Source organism: Gobius niger (assembly GCF_951799975.1).
Source record: "Gobius niger genome assembly, chromosome: 18".
Taxonomy (NCBI): domain Eukaryota; kingdom Metazoa; phylum Chordata; class Actinopteri; order Gobiiformes; family Gobiidae; genus Gobius; species Gobius niger.
Window position 1 is genome coordinate 5939042 of NC_136869.1, and position 19842 is coordinate 5958883.

The 19842-nt window shown below is 41.1% G+C and overlaps 1 protein-coding gene across 1 annotated transcript in view; it reads left to right on the forward strand.

Moving 5' to 3' along the window:
* The window catches only part of LOC306977686 (cadherin-12-like), a 318442-nt gene that overhangs the window by 62839 nt on the left and 235761 nt on the right, over window positions 1-19842 (forward strand). The window contains exon 2 of the mRNA XM_079576100.1: window positions 18025-18134. The gene's annotated coding sequence lies outside the window, so the exon portion shown is untranslated. The remainder of the gene's footprint in view (window positions 1-18024; window positions 18135-19842) is intronic.

The window sequence follows — 19842 nt, forward strand, 5'->3', positions numbered from 1 at the left end:
AGGGAGAGAGGGATATTGTACATCCAATTACACAATGAAGATATTTTTTTTCACTCAAACTTGGCTGTAAATACTGTTTGTGTGGTGCTAGCCCGCAGTTAGCTTTGCCAGTTAGCATGCTAGCTTCTTCTTCGTGATTCTATTAGTGTGCGTTAAGCCTCTGGGTCGGAGCAGGGACAGTTGCAAGCATGGTTTTCTGGCCAGAGACACCAGGAGGAGATAAAAGACCCCCCAGTCATCCCATTAACACCCCCGGAGGAACTACGGAAAGGATTTATTAAGGTAAACAAGTTCACTTTAGGGCTGGTTTTCTCCAAAAGAGGTATTTGCTCCACTCATGCACCAACATAGCCACTAAAGTAGCTCCTACTGACTCCAAAGCTTTCTATTCTTGGGCTTAACAAGATTTTGAAGGTTTTTTTTAAAGGGATTTTTTAAATATCTTTTCCCCAGCCTGATTTAATTCAGCTTTGAACCCCCCCCCAAAAAAGGCAGATTTTACAGATTTTTTCTCTTATGATGAGCTCATTCAAAAACTAAACAAGATCCAAAATCTTTGTAACTAATATGTCAACAAAATATAACCATATTAAATGAAAAATAAAAACTTGCAATATTTTTTTCTCCTCAGCAAAATGTTCGAATTGATATCTCTAAATTTTCTCTATTCACCTGCAGTGTCTCGCCTTAAATTATAAAATGCTACATAATATAGCAATCCATGAGTGTTGAAATTGTGCAAAAAATAACACTTTTTCGATAACATGTCACTTATCACTTACAAACACTGAGGGTAAAGGAAATCGTTTATGGCGCGAAGTGGCTGTAGCTGTTCGCGTTAATTAGCAGTTGCTTACTTTAGTCAAGTTTAGTGTCACTTCAGAATAAATAAGGCAACTGATAATTATGGGATGTCAAAGCCCTTGTAATTAGATTGGTTTATGAGCAGTTCTGAGCTAATAGTGCCCATAAAGCAAGCGACTATTTATACGTAGGCCTCTCAATGGATATTTAAATCAATGGCAGGAAGGAAATGGCTGTCAGTCAATGCAAAGCAGACAACGTGGAGGCGCTGCCATTATTTATACATCTGCTTTGGCTTATTCCTGTCAGGGGTCAGTGCACTCAGCAACTATGGGTTGGGTATATCTTCTTAACTGACAGACAGCTGTTCACTCTCACTTTAGTGGTCATTTTATGGCAACAGAATCAGTGCGTGAATGTGTTTGAGGAGAGGGAGAGTGTGCAGTCCAGTGGGAAGACACAAAAAGTCCTATTACTGAAAGAGGAAAGACAAAAACAACACTTTACCAGGATAAAAACAAACAAGCAAAAAACAGTTTAAGGAACCAGATCTTTTGCTTCTAAATGCAGACTATAGCCTAACATTATGTGCTTTTAGGAGCACACTGTCAGATGTGCCACTCCAGATTAGCTTTTAGCTTTAAAGTGGGAAGTACGTGGGGTGGAGAGACACCCATGGCCAATGGTGATGTTATTTACAGCAGCTTTTTCCACCAACCTGACTCCGCGGCTCCTCAGTCCTCTCTCTTTTTATAAGCGACGCCCTCTCGAAAGTGGCAAAGGCATATAACACAACAGCTCCACCACTTGGAGCATATCCATATCGCTTCATATACAACCCCCGGCCCAAATATGACTTAGACTTGAAAAATATTATGTAAAATATTTTCTTTTCCTCAAACAATTTTGGTGAATAAGCTTTAAATGCGGCAACATTTGTATTCCTTACATTCCTATTGTATTCCTGATATCAGTTGCTCTTCTTAACAGGCGCAGGTAGCACTTTGTGTTTGGTCTTTTATGTTCTCTTATTGCCTGATGAAACTCTGGGCAACTTTGCGGCCTTAATGTGTAACACATTCTGTGTACTGTGATTGTTATGGCACAGCCATATTCCACTGTTGAAATTAATGAGCTGATTGTTGTTATTATATATATACTCTTATTATATGAACCACAGCATGGCAAGTCCAAGACAAATTTCCCTATGGGACAATAAAGTTGATCTTATATTATCAAAAAAGCTGGAATTAAAGCAAGACTAAGTAACTTTACCTTAATAAATCCTTTCTGTAGTCCCTCTGGGGGTAACACAAGTGTTAAGGGGATGATTGGGGGTCTTTTATCTCCCCCTGGTGTCTCTGGCCAGAAAACCATGCTTGTAACTTGCCACCAGGTTGGAGCACCAATATGCACTAATGGGATTACAAAGAAGAAGCTAACAAGCTAATGGGCAAAGTTAACTGTGGGCTAGCGCCACTTAAACAGTGTTTACAGCCCAGTTTGAGTGAACAAATGATCTTCATTGTGTAATTGAATGTACAATATCCCTCTCTCCATTTGTCTTTTCTGTCAGCGTAGTATTTACTCTCACGGACAATTAATGAGTAAATAAACGCAACATGCTACGACACCTGCAGTGGCGCTTATGGCCTCTAGGGTGCCCGAGTTACTTAGTACTGCTTTAAGACAAAAACAACCCGACAACAGTCATTTCAACAGGTTCAGTAAGGATTCTTTACCTTTTCTGGACATAAATACACTCAAAACAGTTCAGCCCAGGAGTTGAGAACCACTGGTCTAAACCATGGTTGGATCCACTTTATTGTTCTCTCGTTCTGCATTTGATCTTTTAACCGGTTCCTCAGGTTCCTCTGGTTTGGCTCAGGGTTGATTCTACTGTGCATGTTTTGGGTTAATATGCGAGACAGAAGCATGAACAGCTGCGCCACTTTGATCGCAAATCACATATTTGGTTTGGGGAAGTGTGAAAAGAAGGATTTGAATACAACACATTTGAGAAAGCTTTTTGCCTGCTTTCCATTATCATTATTATTTATTCAGGCCGGTAATCATCAGAATTCTGCAAAGACTGCGTTATTCTGTCTTGGGTTAGAAAGAGGGGGGAGGAAAAAAAATCTATTTGCTCTCATATTGGAGTATTTAATAGAACAGTTGTAGCACAAAATAAACGGCTCTGGAGAGAAATTGCCAAGTCAATTACTTTTTACTTATTAAAGTCAAGGCTCTTAAATCGTGAAGATTCAGCAGGATTAGCCAAAGTTGCAAGGTAAAATAAATGCAAATCATGTTTGTAATAATTTATTTGATTTCCATGAGTGTGTGAACTAGACTCCATAATTATCTTCACGAGTTCATGAAAATCCTTATTATCGACTCTGCCTCATCTGTTAAACATTCACCTGCCATGTGTGAGCGGTGTATGACTCACGCAGGACTTACACATGTTTTCAGACACTACAAGGTCTTAGCTTTCAAATGAGGTTTGGCACAAAAGCAAGGAAAACACGACAAAAAGTGACAAACATAACAAAAAAGTGACGAAAACATGTCATGCAACAAAATATTGTCACACACGTGTCAAAACGCAACAACAAAACAGTTACCGTCAGTGTTGCAGTTCTTAGCTTTCAAATGAGGCGTTACATCAGATGTCCTTCCCTATCAGTGATGCGCAGGTTGATAAGCGGTCACCCACGGTTACGAGTCGCCTATTCACCTTATTCCGCCCCGCCCACTTTTGCCACTTTTTGCGTTGTCTCGGCACCTCGTTGTCCAGACACTTCCGGTCGAGCGCGAAGCCCGTTCATTTTAACGGAGAACGGGGGGAAAATATTCTCCGCTCAAATCTGATGTTTAGTCGATTGATTTGTGTAAAATTTCCAATGTTCATTTGCACCAACATGTCAACACTGCAGCGTTTCTCTGCGCGGTCTGAAAACGGCTTTGTTTTCGTGTAGTGATTGATTTTATGTGGACTTCTCCAGTCCCATGTTAACACATAGGAGAAAAGGGGCGGGCACAATTCATGGCGGCGCCCACGCGAGCCTCCGGAATAAGGTGAATACGTTTGCTAAGTGATGACGTCACAGCTCTACTACTTGTGCGAGAAACTACAAAAAACTCTTTAATACCACAATCAATATTTCTGAAACTCAACAGAGAGTTACTGGACATACTTATTTATCAGGCCCATTAGCCAAAAATGCTGAACCTACTGCTATAAAAGTAATATTTACTAAAACGGTACTTCCGGGTTAACGGCAGCTACGCTAACCCCGGAAGTAGTGACTTCAGTATATGTTGCTTTTTTAGCAGTAGGTGCGGCATTTTTGGCTAATGAGTCTGAGAAATAACTAGGTTCAGTAACTCTCCGTTGAGTTTCAGAAATGTTGATGGTTGTTTTGAAGAGTTTTTAATGTTTTTTTCTCACATATTTGCCGCTTTGAAGTTGCTTGGTATTTGCTGTAAATGTAAAGAAGGAGGAGAACAATGATTAAGGTTGTAGCTAAAGTCAAGCAGGGCTAAACCGAGACTAGACTTTAGCTCTCAGTCCGAAACAGTTTTCCATAACACTATACACTATAGACACTCTCCACTGAAACACCCAAACCTGCAGAGCCGTTAAATCCCTTGTATCCTCCTCTTAAAATCTGCTCATTGATGTTGACTTCTGAGAGACTGAACAATTCACCATATCTCTCCAAGCATTATACAGGTGCTTATTTATGCAGTTTGTTTGTCACTCTAAATATAGCTTACCTCAGATGATTGTCACACAAGATTTGATGCAAAAATACGCTCACGGACTCAGCGTTTGCCAAGCGAAGAAAGAGCCTGCTTATTTGTTTGTTTGTTTTTTCTTGCTTGGAAATATCAGAGATTTACGGCGGCCCGGCTGTTGCTCGCGGACACATTATTTGCTTAAGCTACAAAGTATGTTTCGCTAAACGTGTCTCGGAGCGCGCCGTAGCTCGCTGGTCGGACAATAATGAGTTGTGATGGCTGTTTACGCGCCTGTGTGCTCAAACAAGCATGCCAAAAAGAGTTTAGCAGGGCAGTAAGTGAGAGAAACTTTCATCATGTGGGAGGGAGAGCTTCGGTTCTGAAGACAAAAGAAATCAGAAGGAGTGGAAAAGTTTGCGAGATTTTAAGTTTGCGTGACTTGACTTTTCCCAACAGATTCAGCAAATATTGTTTTGTAAGACTGAAATGTTCACCACTTAACTTACACATGGATTAGAATTTGTGGGATTGTTATACATTGGGTAATGATGACTTCATTTTTCATCATTCTCATCGTCATTATTAGTCACCCAGCAAAGCAGCCGGAGTGACAGACTCGTCTCCATGTGCTGAGGTTCAAAAGGTCATTTATTGCGGCCTTACAGCTGATCTTACTAATGTGACTTTCACTGGAAAAAATCACAAAGTGAAGAATGTTAAGTTAAGAATTTCCTCCCCCTACATGTTCCAGCCATGTCCTAATGTGTAGAATGACTTATTCACCACTTCGGGTCTGAAGTGCCGTCACGCACGAGCTTAATATAGAGACTGCAGTTACGCATGAGACCTGAGGCGGCAGTAGTGAGTATAAAATGACCAACTTGTATCTAGTCACTTTAAATCAGAAAAATGACTTAAAATCGCTTGAATCAAGGCACTTTATCTTGAATTGGAGTCGGTTTGAACTAATCTAAGATCAGACACAAATGCTAAAGCCAGTGGAACAGGCAGAAACCCCAATTTGTACTTTCACACTTAAAGATATTGCTTTTTTCACTTGAAATGATTCAAGAAAAGTGCATGTTCCATCGACAATAAGAGGTTTATCTGATCTAAGCCGACATTACAAAAAACTACACTAAAAACAGGTCAAAGTGGGAATAGGTATACTTTCCCTTGATTTGATTGGGTAAGTAAAATCATTTGTGTTATCTATTGCTCTTAGAATTTGATATCAAAACTTGAAATAGATTATTTTTCTTATTTTAAGAAATTAATTTAAGAAACTTATCTAGGAGTGATTTTTCACAACCCACTCAAACTTTTTAATCCCTTAATTATCCCTTAATTAAAAGTAGTTTTATGTCATTTCTTCCATAAAGCCACGCCGGGTAGAATTTAGCCAATAAATAAAATAGGGAAAAAAAGCATTTATTTCATGACAGATATTTTCATTGAAAAACATCTCATAAATGTACAAACATGAGCTTTTGCTGTGAGCGGCTCAGCTCTCCTAAGACATGGCTGTAACTTTACCGGGAGTGAGTGCGTCTCCAGCTTGTCGCCATGGAGATGGGACTAAAGTCAGTAGAATTTGAGATTTGAACAGTTTAGATCCTCATCCAAATCCATTCTTTGATTTCCCACTGCGGTAGTAGCATCTTCTGTGTTGAGCTGCTCATTAGGAGCATGTTATGTATTGATGGCAACAGTGTAGTCCAAATGTTACACAGTGTGGCTTTAAAGGGACTGGATGCAAGTTGGTCATTTTATACTCGCTACTGCCACCTCTGGTCATATTACATATATGACCAGAGGTGGCAGTAGCGACTGCAGGTTCTATATTAAGCTTTTGCATTGACGGTACTTTAGACCCAAAGTGGTGAATAGGTCTGGACTCTACACATTAGGACATGGCTGAAACATGTAGTGGGAGAAAAAATACACTTTTTTTTTGTCCCTTTAAGGCACTATACCTGATTTTTTTTTCTTGTACTGTAGCAAAATGTGTGTTGTTCTCCTTCAATATATTGTAAAACGCAATACAAGTGTAAGGCATTATTATAATTATTATTCAACTCAGACAAAAGAACGCAGTGCAGTGGTTTGCGCTCATGCCTCTCAGCAAGAAGGTCCTGGGTTCGATTCCCACCCGGACGGGGCCTTTCTGTGTGGAGTTTGCATGTGCTTCCCATGTCTGTGTCAGTTCCTTCCTTCCTTTTCCAGTGTCATTACTATTGGACACCTGAAATGGGGTTTAATAAAGTATCTATCTATACATCTAGTATCTATGTTATATTTCGTTGGTTATAAAACGCTATATTGATTTAAAAATGGCTCTTCAGTTACGTAGCCGGGCAGGAGGATCCACGAGGAATAGCTGCACATGAAGCTTCAAAGATTCCTCAAAAATAACTCCAAGCTTGTTTTGGATGAAGAAACAACACTGTAACAAGGCGTAGTATCCCCCTTTACGTTCAGACCTAAACTGCAGAGACGGCAGGTTTCACTGATGTTTACTGGGGGGAGCGCAGACCTAAAAATGCAGCTCAAACTGCAATTTTTTGATTGCATTTCATCTCCCGGTCGCACCATCTTGCCAGGAGCTCATTTCAAAGTCTTGTAATGTTTTAACCATTAGGTCTTGTTAGGCAGTCAGGCATTTACACCAGAATATCGCAACATGAATTTTAACCACACAGAGTAAATCTCGAATGGTAGATGCGTTTGAGAAATTGGAAATCTTTTTGAACTTACGCTGAATGTTTCTTTTTTTTTTTTTTTCTCGATTTTTTTTTTCCGGCCTTCAAAGAGCTTCAGCCTTCATGAGTAACGGGAACACTCCTTTTATCCTTGGCTTAACGGCTGCGTCTGAGGCACTGCCAATGGGCTGCTCTGCCTGTCTTTGAGTGGTCGAGGTTCAATGGGTGTTTTTGGTCGACGGGAACACAGTGAACAACTGTGCCAGAAGACGATTTAGTGGAGTTTTGGAAGCTTGGTTTCCTGTGGTCAGTTATTGGTTCTGTTAAATCCTTAGAGTGGATTGTTTTTTTGTTTTGCTTGTGGTCAAATACTTTCCCAGCAGTGGTGGGGCCTATGCATACGATCTTTGATGATTTAAGAAGTCGCTTTGAAGGATGTGTGCAGCAAAAGGTGGTTCCATCTGTAAGAGCATAAGCGTTGAAGCTGCAGCAGAGCTACTTGCAGTCCTCCAGTTCATGGAATTAGTGCAATATGTTTTGAACCCCTTAACGCTCCTCATCGTTGGCAGAGCGAGGATAAAGCCTGTTACTGAGGAGGTTTCCTCCGGCCACCAGGGGCTACAAGGGCATTAGGGGTTAGTATGAGGTATGATGTTTATGCCTCAGTAGTTTGGATTAAGCAGTTCACTTGATCCTGTAAGTCTTCATGAAGAAACACACTCCTCCTTCTAAAGTCATATATTTATTGACAAAGATGACAGAGACACACAAATCTAACATAAGCTAAGTCTGGCAAACGCAACATACAAATATATGGCAGAGGCATAACATGAACGAGGCTAAAATAACTGTAATAGAAGATGAAGACTTACAGGAATAAAGTGAACTGCTTAATCCAAACTACTGAGGCATAAATATGTTTGTGGAACAAACAAAACTGAGCACTTCTTCTTCTTCCAGCTTAATTGCAAACTGCAAATCCAACAAAGACGCATGCCACCACCTACTGTATCAAGTGTGTTACTTTATGCCTTTGAGAATGTGAGCACAGACCTTTAACGCTCCTCTTGCTTTAATCCCTGACCTCTTCAGGCTGTCTGTCTGGCTGGCAAATGCCTAAATATCTCTGTTTCAAGTCAATTTTTAAGGACAACATTGTTGACACAGTTAAACAGCCTGGTCCTCAGATTGAAGACTTTACCTGGATGTTTCTCAGTCGTCCTTAGACTCAGAGAAATGTTAAAATCTCAACTGTTTAGATCTTTCCATGGGAAGCTGCTCTGCTTTGTCAAACGCGCTCCAGAGAGCGAGAGAGAAGTGTCCGGTTTACAGCTGTTCGCTGTGCAACACCACGCCCCAAGCAACACCGCGCAAAAACACATGTTTCCGTTTTTGGCTCTCAATGTGTTAAAAACCTGGCTCCAAAGAGCTTTGCTGAATGGAACACCGGTTATCTCTGCTATCTTCTATCTATGCCTGGTCCATACTATACCACACACACTCCAAAAGAAGACAGAGCAGGTACTCATACTAACCTCTATTGCTCTAGTGGCCCCTAGTGGCCGGAGGAAACCTGTTCAGTTACCCCTTTGTTTCGTTGTTGTCAACCCGCTGAAAAATGAAATGGTTTCCACTGCAAATCATTTTCATAACAGTAGGAGAGCAACCAGCAGTTCCTCAAAAGGATTGTTACATTTCTACATGTGCTTGGTGAGACACATTTGATATGTTCTGCAAAAATCTGGGGAAATTTGAAAAAAAAAATCTTTGATTATTTAATTGTGTTAAAATAATACAATGGCAACTCACTGTCCAGGCTGACGTTATCCTCAAACTGTGTGGAGTGAAGAAAAAAATGTCATCCAAATGAAAAACCGCTCCTAATTTTTTTCCGATGAGCCAAGGTTAAAGGTGAATGTCTGTCTGACAGTGTAATATTGAGTTTGGCGACAAAAGAGAAGCCGACGAAACTCATATCCACCTATTCATAACTCCATTGCCAACACACATCGCCTTGTCTACTCTTAAACCCGTGCGAGGATATGACTGATGCCGCTCTGATATCCCCTAGCCTTCACTGCTGTAATGACTTTGGATTAAAAAATACCTTGCCAGCCTCCTCTGACCATTATCATATACTATAAGGAAACTGGGAACGGCAAAGCGGCAACGTGTGGCGGCAGATTATCGGTATCAGCCCGCCGACGTATGGGCTCAGCGTTGCTCCGGGACGGGCGCGTTCATCTCCTCCATGTGTTGGATATATTTATTGCGTCGAGAATGAGGGAAGAGGGGAAAGGGCCGCTCACCGGGTGTCACTCAGAATGATATCCAGGCGTGGAGAACGGATGATGAGCAGCAGACTGGTGATTAAGTCTTTTTGGCGGTGAAACTAGCGGTGCAATTTTCTCCAATTACTCAAATCCTATTCCAAGAGTCTCTATTATTATGGGTGTGCTGTAGTGGCACTGGCTCAGCTGCTTAGGGCTGTGTCCTTGAGCAAGACACTTCACCCATCTTGTCTTTGAGAGTTGTGCTGTGTGAGAGTGGTTGGTGACAGCAGCCTCGTGTCCATGAGTCTGCCTCAGGACGGCCGTGGCTACAATAGTATCTCACCACCACCAAGTATGACGTAAACTATTGACTACAGTCTAACGCTTTGAGAAGCTTGACAACACAAGCTCGTTTGGAGCAGTGATGCCAGTAACTAATTACTTAGTAACAGATTACTGTAATCGGATTAACGCGTTACTATTTCAAAACAAACAATCAGATTTAAGTTAGTTTTCCAAATCACTGTGAGTTACTATTTTCCTTTGGAAGAAAATACATTTGTTTTTCCATCTCGAGTGACATAACACAATGTGACAAGTCACGTTTTCAGCCTAAAAACACAAACATTGTTTGGGGAGAAAGATGGAACAACGTCACTTTTCTGAGTCTGCGTCAGCTTTGTTCGTGTTTCTGTTAAAATGCACTTCCAGTAAACTGAGCGTTGGTGAAAGGGTTTGTCATTAGTGTGTTGTGACGGTGGAGAGGTTTCTGGCTGCAGCTGAATGTAACTAGTAAAGTAACGTGTAATCTAACTTAATTACTTATAAAATCAAGTAATCAGTAAAGTAACTAAGTTACTTTTCAAAGGTAATCAGTAATCAATAATTTATTAGGTAAGTCAAATGCAATGCTTTTTAGTGCCCAAATAGTATATTTTAATAACACAAACGCATAAAAAATTGGGCAATATTTTAGCAAAATAAAATAAATAAAGTGGATCCTTGTGGTAAAGCGCTTTGAGTGCCTAATGAAGGTGGAAAAGCGCTATATAAGTTGAGACATCTATGCCAAAACTGCAACTGAATATGTGTTAGACCATCATTTTGGTATTTTCAATTAACTTATTTAGTAAAAAATATCAAGCAATGTTCTTCTCCATTAAACATAGCTGTGGTAGTGTTTGGCACGTCTTCCAGCTGTCGGCACTCGCTTCACACTACGGAACCACTCACCCATTCACACGCACAATTTAATGCTTTTTAATGACATTCAAGACCTGGAGTTTGTCTTTTTTCGACCTGACGGTAACTTTACAGAGAGCGGGGACGTCTCCAGCTCGTCTCCATGGAGATGTTGACTACAGGCAGCCAAATAATGATCGAAATATTGAGAGTGAAATAGGTTAGCTCCTCATCCAAATCCATTATTTGATTACCCACTGCAAATAGAAGTATTTTCTGTGTCTGGTCATCAGGACCATGTTTTATATTTCTGGCAAAAATAATCCACTATGCTACACAGTGTGCCTTTAACAAAGAGCTTGTAAGTCTCTCCTTTACATTGTGATATTATTGTTATGCAGCTGTTTTGGTGCTAAAATACGTGAACTATGTATTGAAAGGGCGAGGGCGCAATTGAACAAGTTTCAAACTTCAAAAGATCATTTTATTCGGTTGTTGATTCTGCAGCTTATGGAAAAGATTATGTACCAGTATTGTAAATAAAGTTTGAATAAAAAACATACCATACCATGCACTTTGTAAAGCACGTCCGTACAGCAAATATTATTGTGGGACATTTGAAGGATTTCTGTAACATGGCTAAGTTATATAACTGACTAAACCTATAAGGAAATCAGCATTGAATCTCAGCTGGAGCGACAGTAAAGACAGCACCTCCCATTTCAGAGTAGTACACGGTTACCTGGACAATCTGACGTAAATGATTCGCCGGATACGAATGCAATATACGTCTCGGATTAGCATGGGAATCAGGCGGCTCACCGGGCGTCGCTCAAGACCGTCTCCGAGCTCGGGGAAGGGACGGCGAGGAGGGGGAAGTGATTAAGCCTGTCGGTGACTCACACATCCACATGGAGAGAGCCATGGCATGCGCCGCGTGGGGCATCAGACGTGTGCATTTCCCACAGCGCGGACTCCATCAACGGCGAGGGGGGGGGGGGGGTCGAGTCGGCAAAGCGGCTTTTCGTGCAGGTCCAGGTGGTGCGCGGTGCTCGTTCCGCACAGGAAATAGGAATTTAGTTTGAGCTAAAGGCGACATCTGCATCGTAAACGGGGAACGGGAAGGGTATAGTGTTTAAGCTGCGGGTGTGTCTGTAAAAGTGTAAATTGGTGTTTGAACGTACATCATTCAGGAAACATCTGTTCACGCGTGTCAGATAAATGTGCGGTCTGAAAGCTATTAACGCTCCCTGGTCTTTGATTTGACATTTTTTGTCATAGTAAAATCACGCGTTGTGTTTGAAAGTGTCAATCAGGGAGAGGAATACGAGTGCTTGATGTAATGCCAGGTTATTACTAATACATTCTAAATGGAAATCACAATAAGCCTCATTATGTGACTCATGGCAGTGAATGAACAGACGTGTGTGCATTTGTTTCCACGGTAACTTCCATATGTGCACACGTTCAGTTTCATTATATCTTTATGCCTTGTTTCGACACACTTTGATGAAAAAAAAAGGTTCGAATTTAATGGAAAGCGCTGCGTTCATATGGATTGGTACAATATTACGTCATTTGATGTTGATGTTTTCTCTTGTGTTTCTGTGGAAAGCACTTTGATTTGCCAAGCGTAGCTGTAAAGTGCAATAGAAATACACTTTGATTGATTGATTACAATAAAGTACATGGTAAGAGGTCTCAACTTGTATAGCTCTTTTACCCAGAGTACTTCACAGCAAAGATCCACTCACCCATTCACACTCACATTCACACATCGATGTGCACAGACACTGGAGGCAAGGAGGGTGAAGTGTCCAAAGACCCTAAGGAGCCGGGAAACGAACCCCGGACCTTCTGACTCTACTGTCTGTGACGCTTGTGACCAAATCTGCTCTTTTGAACGGCTCCTTGAAGTGAATGCAACTTTTTGAAAGGAGACGATTAAAAAGAAAACCAAGGAAACCCAGAGTGAGTTTTAGCCTCTTGGCCTCCTTCATTGTGGTGTAAAGTTTTATATACGTGACACAAATTTTGAAAGATGTCAATTAATCCTACTGTCACCACTTGTACATTTAAATTAGATCTGAGACAATATGAGTTTTCTGTCTAACAATGAGCCAGTCTTTTGAACAGCTCTTTTAACTTCCCCACATACACACGCACATTTTCTCCAGTTATTATCCAGGTATCCAGGCATTTGCCAAGTCTAAAAGCTTCCTGAAAAAAAGCAAAATAGCAACAAAAACTAGATGTTAATTAGGGTGAAAAAGCAACAAAAACGTGCAAAAAAGAAACAAAAAAGTAAAAAAAAAAAGCAAGAAAACGTGACAAAAAAGTGATGAAAAAGCAACAAAAAAGTGCAAGAAAAAAGTATCAAAATGTGAAAAGAAATGGAGCAACAACGCATGGAGACAGGAGGAAAAAACGTTCAGATCAGTTTTGAAAGGCCCAAGCTTTCAAATGAGGCATTAAACTGGCTTGTAGGTTGTAAGAAGTTTTTAGATTTGTGTAAAGCTGAACTCGACAATATGGGCTTGGTTGAGACAGGGGTTAAGAGTTTAAATCAGGAGTGTCAAAGATACGGCCCACGGGCCTAATCCGACCCACAAGATGATTTAGTCCGGCCCCTGCCCTGTAGAGCATAAATTCCAGCGTATGTAAAAAAAAAAAAAATGGAAGGAAACAAAGTAACTCTCTAGCCCTTTTCTAAGCAGAGTTATGATTTTTTTTTTTTTTAAAGAATAACCAGAATGTTCATTCTAGCCACTAGGGGGCATTAAATAAAAAAATAAATAAGGACAGTTCCACACATGTCCAGCAGAGGGCACTGACATAATAAGAGCTCAGGATATGAACAACACATTATATAGCCATGTGGTATGGTAATGGACAGTCTGCCCCAGGGCAGCTGTGGCTTCAATAGGAGCTTACCACCATTGAGTGTTGAGTGAATGAATAATGACTATGAAGCACTTTGAGGAACTTGTGACACAGGCTTGTAAAGTGCAATACAAGTGTAAGCCGTTGTTATTAATGAAGCTACAGTCAGGTTGGGGCTTTGACCAAATCACAGCTTGTTATTATTATTCATTTATTGGAAAAATGTTCTCTATTTTGTGTGGCTCACGACCCATTGAGGGAGCTGAATTACAGCCCATGACCCAAAATGAGTTTGACACCCCTGAGTTAAAGGAACAAATCCCAAAGTTTGGGCTCCCAATGTGGATTTCCACCACTACAGTAAAGCTGTTGTCATAATATTCTAGACATTCATAGACAGTTATTGAATTTCATATTGTGAAGCCCTACAGATAGACTTGTAAATCATTTCCCCCCATCCAGCTCTGAACTTTTACTACGCACCATCCTTTAGAAAACCTCCCATTCTCCCCTCGCCCTCTGCTCCTCGTTAGCCTCCACCAGCTAAACCCAATGTCACGATTTACCAGCGCCGCTTTATTCCGGCTCAATTAGCAGTGTCCTTCCCTTTACATCGCGTCAACACGATAAGCACTTCTCTCTCCAGATTAAATTTGCGTGTAAAGCACGGGAAGAATGGGAAAGGGGGAAACCACGTCTCAATTCAAGTGCTCACACTGTGCTGGAAGCGTCATCCCGCTTGAGAAAAAAAAAAAAAGGGGACAGTTAAAATTTGCATTTAGATTACTGTGGTAATAGAAAATACCATAGCAATGAATCTGCGGGGCTGTAAAGGAAACTAATGTGCTTGTATTTGGAATAAGATAGTGAAGTTTAACATGAGCTAAATCTATGCGGGGAAGATAGAGTTGGAAATATTGATGAGGGATCAAGTATTGTGTGTTGGCGGGTCAATACCGTGGGAACATAGTAGTAAAACAGTGGACATAGGGGCAGTGACACCGGCCATAAAAGAATAATACGGCGGTCCGGTCGCCCCGTGGTTCAGGAAGCCACTGAATCAATGCGCAGGGACCATAAAGTGGGAGTGTGCGGAGGTTTGCATAGTGAGGAGGGGGGGGGGGGGCACAGGTAGATAAGGGGGACGGCGTGAGTCACAGAAGTTGGCCGTAGACAGAGGTGAGTTGATGAGGTTCAAACTTAATGGTCTTGCGGATATGCATTATTCAGCTGAGGGATAAATATTTCATCAACGTTGGCCTCAGCTGGTTTAGAGCCAAGGTGTGCAAATAGTTCCAGCTAATTACGAAAGTTGTCGGACATATGCGGTACATTTGTTTGTGTAATATGATTCACGCGCAACGGCGAACTCAAAGTGCTCAACAAAGACCATTAACACAAACACTAATGTCTGAGTCGTTATTTATTCACGCTATATTCTGTGGAAGGGAGCTTCTGCCCCGGTCCTCTTACTACCACCAACCACTCACTCTCACTTTACACTCAACACTGACGAGGTGGGTAAAGTGTCTTGCCCAAGGACGCGGCAATAGTGTGCAGAAGCCGGGATTCAAACTGCTAAACTCTTGGTCAACCGTCTGAGCCAACGTTGTCAAACCCGAAACTAACGTCTTGACGCGCAAGCAAACACGGCTCCACCATGTTTGGTCCACTCTCTGGGAACTTCCAGCGGAGATCCAGCCGATCTCAAGCTCCTGCAGTTATCAAATGGTTCAGTAAAGTAGTTTATGCCAATCTATTGTGTCTTAAAGGAACAGGCCACCGTTTTTTCCACACTGAGATATGTTCTTACCTTAGCTTAGACGAGTTGATACGTACCCGTCTGGTCTTTGTGCGTGCCCTCAGTCACGCAAAAACGACCAAAGATGTTGTTAGCGTTTGGCCTCTCCCAATGTATTCCTATAGCTCCAAACGGGGGTGAAGTTGGAAGGTACCACACTCTTCCACGGGCACGCACAAAGACTAGACAGGTGCATATCAACTTTTAAAATCAACATAACAATAAAGAACAAGATGAGGTGGGAGGAGCCTATGGGGAGATCTCATGAAAATCAGACAGTGACAACTACTGGATGTTTTTATATGGCAGTTTTAGATCAATAATGCATTTTCTAATCAGCAAAGTGTGAGACGGGGATAAAGATGTGTTCGTGATTATTAACAAATAACTGCAAAGCGTAACACCCCCTCTTTAGGTCGGGGTTAGGAACTATACACTGCACACATGATTCTTTAGCTTCAATCATTTTAAACCTTGTGCTTTTGTTTCCTTTGCTCTTTGCTCGCCCCTGACACATGATTCAAGAACTGTGTGCGCTGTTAACATAAATCCCTGCATACCGCTTAAAACAAAGTAAATCATCATGGAGCACTTTCCACTTTGCCCGAATAATCATTTTACAAAACAGATTCCCACAAAAGCCGAGTGGCCTAAGTCGGTGTAATTCACTTTCCTCCCACACCGCACCGCACCACACCACACGGCGCTCCCTCTTCATATTCATGAGCTCTGTATTGTTTGTCAGCGGCGCACGTATAAAGGGGCTTAATTTGTTTTCACTTCTCGCCGTTTCCCAAATTCGTAAAAAAGTGACAGCGGCGCAGCATTTGAGCTTCTTAATTAAAGCCTGGCGTCCCGTACACACCCGGTGCACCGGCGCTTTCGGAGCTGTCCACAAGAATCATACTATAAAGAACGACATCGAGCGAGTATTCCCCCATTCACTGTAGTCATTACCGCACAGGGGGCAGTAAACAAAGGAAAGAAGGCAAGTGGACAAAAAAAAAAACAATCACGAAAATAGGATTGAGGAAAGCTTTTAGTGACAGAAAACAGAGTTGTGTGTAAAGGACTTGCTGCCTGGAGTTTTGAGGGGGGGATTAGGGGAACCATTTCTTAACTGAACGCCTAATTAGAAATAATACAACTGTTGGAAGAAGATTTTGGGATGTTCAAAATTGCATTTTTTCCCTCCTTTTTCATGCACTTTAGAAGAAGAAGAAGAAGAAGAAGAAGAAGAAGAAGAAGAATATCTTTATTTATATAGCGCCTTTCACAGACATATAGTCACAAAGCGCTTTACATGAGACAATTGTCATTCACTCCACACTCGGTGGACTTTAGAACACGGCCGGCCCCATCTGCTGGAGGGGGGCGCCTAATTGCGATTTAATTTTCTACGAGGTCAATGCTCCCGCCGTCTACAACTGTGTTTCCCAACCAGGGGCACAGGGATTCCTGGGCTTACTTCAGCACTTAGTAGGGGGTACTTAGAATTATTTCAGATTAAGAAAATAAACTGAAACTGAGAAGAGTTGCAATATACATTTTCCAAAGGAAAGCTCATTTTAGTGACGTTATTCAGTAAAAGGTTTGATATTGAGGTAACACTTTATATTAAGGTGTGCTCATTGAGTATTAATAAGGCATTAATAAGCATTAATAATATGCTTGTAAAGTATTAACAAGCTGCTTACTGTACTTTTATCTGTTTACATACTAATAGGCCATTAATAATACACTTGTTCATAGCCAACCTTTAACCTAACCCTAACCTTAACCCTTAAACCTAGCCTTAAAATGATTACTAATGCTTATTAATACTTAATGGCCACACCTAAATCTAAAGCGATACCAATTTTGAGAGGGTTTTAACTTTTTGCTATACACAACACACAATTAACACACTTTGTCATAATATTGGCCAGATCCTCGAGGTAGAGCGTACTTGGAGTATAAATGAACGACTGGTATATGGGACAAAAAAAAGTTGGGAACCACTGGTCTACAACTCTAACTGTGTAGCATTGCTGTGAAGAAGTTGAGACTCCTCAAATAAAATTGCGCATGTACCGGAAAAAAAAAAAAAAAAGATAAGAAAAATGAGAAAAGGCGTTGTTCTGTATAAAGTACTACCTGATACGTTTAATGGGGGGGGGGGGGGGAGCTCAATATTAACACAATGCCCCAGTGTACATTCTGTCGACTAACATCACCATAGTTTTTGCCAAAGTGATGTTTTTGCTCATTAAAACTAGTACTGAATCTAAAAGGAATTAAGAATGACTAACACTTGGATTAAAATCTCTATTTTCAGCGACTCATAAAGACTTTGGCAAAATGAAAAGATGGAACTAAAGAAAAGGACATTGGTAAAAGTCTCAAAGCATGACATTTTATTAAATATGTTTGAATGAAAAAGTATTAGAGTTGACTGACTTTGGTTGAGAAAATTTATATTATGTTTTTGTCAATTTTTTGTTGGAGCTGGGATGGAACTGTCAGCCCTCCACTAATGAGACAACGCAATTTTGTCACATAAATATTAAAAAGACAACAACACTCATCTGCTTTCTCGTTGAATTAAATGTAACTCAGGTTTAGTAAGGTGTTTTCTGTATTGTCTCTACAGGGGAATTCGTCCTACGCGTTTGACCCTCCCTCCAATGCTGCTGGGACGACCTGTCAGGAGCAGAGGGCGCCGGCAGTGCAGCGCCCAGGGAGCCGTCTCCAGACCTTGAGGTAAGGGAGCATGGTCAGGAGCACCAGCCTGAGGATACAGAGGGTATGAGGATAATGTCACGGTAACAGAAGATAAATGCCTGGCAGTGTTGGGTTTTTTGCTATGATTCTTGTGGATTGTTGAGGGCTATGTTTTTATTGTTTCATATTGTGATTGACACATTTCATACTCTAATCCAGGGGTCGGCAAGTTTGCTTGTGGAGGGCCGATTTTCTTCATAGTCAAAAGACCTAGGGCTGGACCGTCCAATTATCACTTAAATGGCGTAAATGGGTGTTCTGCTTAGACATTTTAAAGGAACTGACATTGCATTTGTGTAATAATATTCTTCAAAATCATCTTGAGGGCCAGCGGTTCTATGATGGAGGGCTGGTTTTGGTCCCCGGGCCTGATGTTGCCTACTTCTGCTATAATCCATCGATTCACAACAGGTATGGCTTCAGAACCCACCATCACTCTATATGACAAGCCATGACCCAAATAACAAATAACAATGCTGCAATTTCCACACAAATGATAACTGACTAGGCATTAGGTATAAGCTTTTAAAGATGAAAATGATCAAAACAACTAAATGTCATTTTAACAGACTCAGATACTATAATTTTTCAGAGAGAAAATATTGAAAGAAATGCTCCCTTGCAACCATAGATATGATATACAAGAGATAGCCAGTGTTCCATTCAGCCCTATTCATTGGAAAGGTCCCGAGTCGTTTGTGAAACTTACATGGCTGCTCAGCCTGTTCCTTAAAAGGGCAAAAAGGCAGGAAGCCCTGCAATCATGGGAGGGGCGGAGCCTCCACACAGCTCCAGAGTTTGATTGACAGACTCTGGAGCCAGTCAATGCACTGGAAAGGCTTCCACTTATTAGGGCTGATGTACAAACACCAGCGTGGTTACAAATATTTTACCCGGCCCAGCATCATATGAGTCATTTTTTTTTTGAAAAAATAAAACTCTTTGGAGCCAGGCTTTTAAGCTATAAGGACTGAAGTCCCATTAGAATCCTGTTTCCAAAGTCTCTTTTGGAGTCGCCCTCACCCCCTTGCTTCCGCGACTCACTTTTGGGACTCACTTTTGGGCCCCGGCCCAGTTGAGAAGCACTGCTCTCTGGGGTTACAGCACTTACCTGGGGAACATTTCTGAAAAAGCACAAAAACATTCTTGAGTCTGTCATTGTCTGTTTCTGAGTTCTTTTGAAATATACAGATACAATTTTCTTGAGCAACACTGATAACTGAAATAAACTGCATTGACTTTTAACTTTTAATATAATAGTATTACATGTTTGGATGCATTCTTTCAATCTGTAAATAGAAGAGCCAACCAGCAGAACACATTATTGCTCAGTTTAACAGAGTGCATTTCTTCTGAAGTCTATAGTGTTCACTGATATGCAAATATTGTCCCTAGTTATGTGTTGCATAAGACAAAAGTGGGAAAAGTAGGTCACAAAGACTGTGACAGATTCACGATGCAGTTACCACATACTCGCTTCAGAAATGTGGTCTTCTTTGTTCGTCTAAGATACGTCTGCTTGGTTAGAGGCACTTTCTCCCATACAACGCAATCAATTCAGAGTGTGTCGTACTGGTTTCCTGTCACTCAGGTCTGCACACCACTTGTATCTGTTACCTTTTTGCAAGTTAAATAAAGGTGCAAATGTGAAAACTATCAGATGGGGTGGCATTAGGGCGAGATATGG